This window comes from Schistocerca gregaria, chromosome 7, assembly GCF_023897955.1.
Source record: "Schistocerca gregaria isolate iqSchGreg1 chromosome 7, iqSchGreg1.2, whole genome shotgun sequence".
Classification (NCBI taxonomy): domain Eukaryota; kingdom Metazoa; phylum Arthropoda; class Insecta; order Orthoptera; family Acrididae; genus Schistocerca; species Schistocerca gregaria.
In genome coordinates, this window is record NC_064926.1 from 287,946,169 (window position 1) to 287,953,320 (window position 7,152).

A 7,152-nucleotide genomic window follows, 5' to 3' on the forward strand; every position below is an offset into this window, starting at 1 on the left:
CGGAGGCGTACGACGAGGAACATAGGTCTGTGGCCTTTCTTCCTTAAGCTGGAGGCTTATCTTTTAAGATTGGACGAATTTTGAAGAATTTTAACATTAAGAGTGTGTTCCGTCCACCTTCTAAGATTAAGGGCTCTTCTTGGCTCTGTGAAGGATGCTTTGGGACTTAGGAAACCCGGGGTGTACAAGATCCCGGGACAATATAGGAAAGCTTACGTTGGCCGTTCTATTCGCACAGTGCATGACAGGTGTTTGGAACATCGCCGTCACACGAGGCTACAACAGCCGAAAAAATAGGAAAAATCGGCCGTAGCAGAACACTGCCTAAATGAGGGACACAAAATGAAATTTGAAGAAACTGTTGTGATTGCCAACATTTCCGGTTTTTGGAATAGTGTCTATAAAGAGGCGATTGAATTTAGGTTGGCTGATTATTTAATCAACAGAGACAATGGGTTTCCTCTTAGCAAAACGTGGAATCCTGTATTATCTCGCATCAAAACTTAACGTTCTTCGGTGCGGTCTTGATTGCGATATATCGTCGCCAGCGGTGTTTCACTAAGGGCGGCGCCACCTCCCTGTTTTGTGAGGCAGAAACCGTGAATGGCGGCACATGCACCGTGTACTGAACGGTGGCTTATATAGGACGTTAAATTGCAATCTTGCGTCGTTCTCAGTGGAACTCATCAGCAGAAGCAGCATTTCCTGAAGATGGCGAACTGTTGGATCGCCGAAATATCAAGTTGATTGTAGGATCCGGCAGCAAACCCGAAGTGACTTTCAAGTAGTTGGCACTATTAATCCTCCAACCATCTATTTGGGATGTATCCAAAGACAAGAGAGTGAGTAATGAGAGACAATTATACTATGTCTACAAGTTTCCTTCCGCCGTTTTGTAACACAAGGCTGTATCGGTAAGTAAGAGTGCAGATGGTAGGCCGTAAGCGCTATAAAAAAAGCTTAGGCGTTTGTAAACCAAATGCCATCCAATATTTTGTCGTTTTGTGATTGCATCGTAATGATATTCTCTAACGAATATGACAACTCGTCATCTGCAGGTAATTTATATTTTCTGCACCTACGTGAAGAAATCAGGGACTGAGGTTCATAACATGATCTATAACATTAGTGGTCAGGCATCGATTAATGGCAGACCGTGCATAGAATAATTTGAGCGCTTCACGGCCGATGATTTTGAGGTCCAAGCTTGACGCTCGAAGAGAGGAGGTTTTCGATGCTATTGGAAATGACGGAAGCAACTACAGGCTTCGTTAGTTGATTTTGGAGAGGGGACCAAACATCAAGGTCATCGGTCCCTTCGGATGAGGGAAGGATAGGGATGGAAATCGGCAGTGTCAAAGGAACCATTCTCGGATGTGCCTGCAACGATTTATGGAAATCACGGAAAACCTCAGTCAGAAAAGTAAGACACCTGTTTGAATTCCCGTCGTCCCGAATTCGAGTCCAATGTGCTGAACACTTCACCAAATTGCTCGCTCAATTACAGCAGATCGCTATCGAAAGCAATTCATGTGTTTATGTGGAGAACTGAAAGACAGTCTGCCTCAATACAGGGATAGTAGACATGAAAAGTTTATTTTCTGGCCTGTCAGTACTCGGCCCCATGTAGAAAAGCCTGTCAAAGCATGACTTGAAATATTATATCCAAACAGAAGGTGATCACTGCTGTCAGATGCAGTCGGACATTTCACGGAATCAGAGGCAACGTGCGAAAATGTTTACCAGACCGCGACTCGACCCTGATTACTAGGCAGCTGAAAGAAGTGATCCCCTTCAATCTACATACAATGCTTCGCTGCTGCGGCTTCTGCGTGGTATATGTTCTTTCGCACATGCCCTAAAGAAGAGACACCATCCATTCATAAACACAACTGGCCATTAAAATTGCTACATCAATAAGAAATGCAGATGATAAACAGTTATTCATTGGACAAATATATTATACTAGAACTGACGTATGATGACATTTTCACGCAATTTGTGTGCTTAGATGCTGAGAAATCAGTACCCAGAACAACCACCTCTGGCCGTAATAAAGGCCTTGATACGCCTGGGCATTGAGTCAAACAGATCTTGGATGGTTTGTACAGGTACAACTGCCCATGCAGCTTCAACGCAGTAACACAGTTCATCAAGAGTAGTGACTGGCGTATTATGACGAGACAGTTGCTTGGCCACCATTAACCAGACGATTTCAGTTGGTGAGAGATCTGGAGAATGTGGTGGCCAGGGCATGTGTCGAACATTTTCTGTATCCAGAAAGGCCCGTACAGGACATGGAACTTGCGGTCGTGCATTATCCTGCTGATATCGCAGGTATCGAGTGTGGGGTAGAGATACGGGTCGTACCACATCTGAAATCTAACGTCCACTGTTCAAATTGCCATCAATGCTAACAAGGGGCGACTGAGCCGTGTAACCAATGGCACCTCATAACATCACGCCGTGTGATACGCCAGTATGGCGACGACGAATACACGCTTCCAATGTGCATTCACTGCGATGTCTCCAAACACGGATGCGAACATAATTATGCTGTAAACAGAACATGAATTCATGCTAGAAAAATGACGTTTTGCCATTCGTGCACTCAGGTTAGTCGTTTTGTACACCATCGCAGGCGCTCCTGTCTGTGATGCAGCGTCAAGGGTAACCGCAGCCACGGTCTCCGAAATGATAGTGCACGCTGCTGCAAACGTCGTCGAACTATTCTTGCAGATGGTTGTTGTCCGGCAAACGTCCCCATCTGTTGACTCAGGGATCAGGACGTGGCTGCACGATCCGTTACAGCCATGCGGGTAACATGCCTGTCATCACGACTGCTAGTGATACGAGGTCGTTGGGATCCAGAACAGCGTTCCGTTTTACCCTCCTGAACCCACCGATTCCATATTCTGCTAACAGTCATTGGATCTCGAGCATCACGAACAGCAATGACGCGATATGATAAACCACAACCGCGATAGGTTACAATCCGACCTTTATCAAAGTCGGAAACGCATCACAACAACGTTTCACCAGGCAACGCCGGTCAACTTCTGTTGTTGTATGAGAAATCGGTACCTACAGTGTCATCACACTGTAGGTGTCGCCACTGGCGCTACCCTTGAGTGAATGCTCTGAAAAGCTAATTATTTGCATATCACAGCATCTTCTTCCTGTCGGTTAAATTTCGCGTCTGTAGCACATCTTCGTGGTGTAGCAATTTTAATCGCCAGTATTGTAGTTAAAGGTTGAAATGGGAAGACCCACCCCACCCGCCGTGTTGTCCAAACATTGCTCCCGCTGACTACCACCTTTGTAACCAATGGCAAACTACCTTTCTGACCACCATTTGCGGACATACTAACAAATGCAGAATTCTGGTTGATACGTGAATCTCCTCAGAAGAAGCCCAAGTCTTTTGCCGCAGGTTTTGTGTCCCACTGGAAATGTGGGAGAAGGTAGTAACATGTGCCGACCAAATCGTTGATTCGCAAATGTTTTGTATGTGTCTCACAATAGAAGTCGAACTTCGATAAAAAACGGTGGAAGAAAAGTTGTAGACCAGATGTAAATGAATGTATACCTACAGTTGATAACATTCCGAAATACGAATGAAATACCAAAACTGGCGTCGACAGCGAGAAATTGTAAAACCCTTCCTCAGAATGTTGTGATTGTACTGTGATTTCTGTTAATAAGGGTAAGAAGTTGCCTCGGTGTCCCCTGCTGTATGTGTGAGTAACGATCTGGCGTTGGTGGCGCACATACTGCAGTGGAAACGACCCAGTCAGTTAGCGGGTCATTCAGGACGGGAGAGCGCTGGCAGGAGGATCCGTCCCTACTGGCGTCCTCTATTTCAGTGGAGGGTCGTCCCGCAGGCAGGCCGGGACATTCGGAGAAGGGCCTGGGGCCGCAGAGATGGGCTGTCTGGCCGATTGGGCGCCGCCGAATTGAGGGCTCGTTCTCAAGTGCTGGCGGTGCGTCGCCGCATCACAGGCTCTCCGCTTTCAGCCCCCAGACGTGTTCTGCTGCTCTGGCGTGGACACCGAACGCGACAGACGCTGCAGGTAGGAAGAGAATTCCATGTCCGATTTTACAAAGAGGGCGTATGCATACACCACATATCATGACAGTACGGAGGCGCGTTACTGTACTTACAACTTAGGTTATCTTTCAAATGAGCCTTTTGGTGACGCTACACAAAAACGAAGACTGAAAAATTAAAGACTTTCACAGACACTGTTTCATTAATTCCAGTCGATGATGTGACGGGGCGGTAAATAATAAAGAAGAAGAAGTGCTGTTGCAGAGAGTTCACACGAATATGCATATACAAATGTTGGTTAAAAATGTTATTGCAAATTTTGGCTCCCACGTAAGTCTCAGGGGATGATTTCCACACTTAGTGCATTAATACACTTCCACACCCGCGCATTTGTTATTGTTTTTGAATTAATTACTCACTCAGACATAAGTACAGTTTATGCTAGGGAACAAGAATTAAGCGATTATTATAGCAAAATCAGTTTTTCATGGAACAGTTCAATCACTATTTATTGGCATTGTCCTATTCTTTCGCACAATGAAATTAGCACTGGTGAGGCGGTTTAAAGTTTTACTTTAATAATAATTTGACTCCGAGCCCCCAATAGCAGTAATGTAGGCTGCTATAAACGAAAATCACTCATTTCGAACAGGACCAAACGCGTCACTGTCCTCTTTGTTCTAACAGTTTTGGCGCGAAATCACAGTTCACCATATGTCCACTTACGACGATGTAAACCTCGTAAATCGAACTCACACAAATAACCGTAACACTTCCAGTTCACCAAATACATAATTGCACACTTACACTCTTAAACAATACTCTGTCGAAATAAATCGGCGCGAAAAATGATTCTCAAACGACCACATGGGCCAACCTCAAGTGGGGCTTACTCGCCACCCACCCTCCAAAGCGATTGACCAACGACTGACCCCTGGCCAAGATGGGCTCTTGCTTTTATAGGCTCGGACGTCAACCCCCTGGTTATGCAAGTACCAGTCTCACCAGTTAAAGTTACAAATTTTGATGCATACATCCCTCGACAGAAGTAACTACATCATCGGAACCGCACTAAAAAGCATATCTCATTAACTATGTTACACTTATTTCTAGGATTACTCTATCGTCCGTAAATCAAGTTTTAGTTTTTGCAAAATTTCGCCACTTAGCTCATATTTGTTTGTTGACATCTGTGCTGCAAAGTTTTAACACAGAACTGTATACAGCACTGTTTTAGGCGTAATCTATGGCGATCTACACATTGCTCAAAATCTTCATATCTATCATAATCAATTAATTATGGGCGATAAATGTTGATTATAATTGACAAACAATGAAAACCATTGCAAGTTAAGTGTATAGTATATGTTAACTAGTTATAATACGTGTGATGCCACCCATAACATTATATAGTGCCGTTCTTTACGTCATGAATTTTCTATTGAATTTTATAAACAATTTTCCCTCAAACTTTGTTTATTGCTCTTCATGGGCTTAATTGTTTATGAATCTTAACATATGACTACGGCACTCGATCCGCTATGACGAGACGTTTTTAACGAGTGCTTGCTAATCCCAGTAAGTTGTTATATACTATTTTTATTAATCTTTCAGTATTCGTGATATTAACCGATTTTGAATTTACTATAACTTTTGCGTCTCGTGACGCGAAATAAAGATCGATGTTTCACAAGGTGCATATTGCTGACCACAAGCCACTACCACATCGCCGCATCGCCAAGGTGCAGGCCACGTGGTGACGGAGGCGTCCCACCGAACGTTGCAAATGTCGCGCGGGCGCCCCATGCGCTTCTGCGAATCACGCACCATATCGCGCCCTCGCTCTCCACAAAGCAATGCCAGCATACTAGACCTATTCATATAGTAACGGGGGCTTATACTGGCACAATGATCATAGAAATTGTCGCCAGACCATCAATCATCTTCCAATTACCATGAAATCTGGAACCAAATACAACTGCAGGACAATCGAAAACCTATAAATTACTTAACAATGAAACAATCCTAATGTTAAAAATACAGAAACAGTCTAGAAAGCTTTGCAGAGTAGTTTGTGCTGAGAAATGGTTGTCAAGGAAAATATCGGTATATTGCTCGGTTTTCATGTTAATTATCATTACAGTCATCCAAACAGGCCGTTGCTCGTCAATTCAAATGACCAGCCACAGACCGTGTGATCAAACGCGTCCTTCGCTCGGTTTCCTAAAACCCAACAACAGAGCGATACAGAAACTGGAGATAGGCGAGTAATAAGGATAAAATCCGAGCCAAGGGCTAAGCAGACTCATGCACCACCATCGACGCTATGAGAGAAACTGACGCTAATTGCATCTGGTGGGCCTCTTCAATTGGTACGCGCAGCGGCCTGATTGGTTAACTTCAATTCTGATTAACTAGGAAACTACCCAATGTATAGAGCTTTTGTTTTCAAAAATTATTCATCAGTAGAAACTACCATGCCACACCCCTTTCAGACTGCTTCCGATCACCCTGAATGGAAAACAGAGGCCTTAAATGTGATGAAACATGTGTCACTAAGAAAAAGGAAGCCTTATTTGATCCTAATACGATTGAGAGAAAGTTTCATCCTCAAATAATACACATAAAATTAGCCTTGGGTCAGTCATATTGGGATAACATAAAGCTTTATCTGATGTAATCTGATTTTTATTACATTTCTAACAGCATGTCTTCTTAATAGGTGAAACGGGTATTTCCGTTGCATTATAATTTATTGTTTCATTATATGGATTGCTCAGGAGCTGTATATGGCTCCCCTTTTACTGACAAATCTGATAACTAGTTTCTCCATATCTGGAAAATGCTGCCGACACCGCAACTGTTCAGTTAATGAAGAACAGTTCCAGGCGCTTTTTTATAACTTTATGAAGTACTCACAACTGGTTTCTGCCTTTATATTAGGTCACTATCTGAAACTCGTAAATATTAATACAAAATATGATGAGCGAGTGGATATTTATGGATTTTAAAACTGAAGATGACACACACTACTTGTATGTGTACAATTCAAGTTCAGAAATAATTTACAACTTAATATATGCCCTAGAGAAGCAACGTCA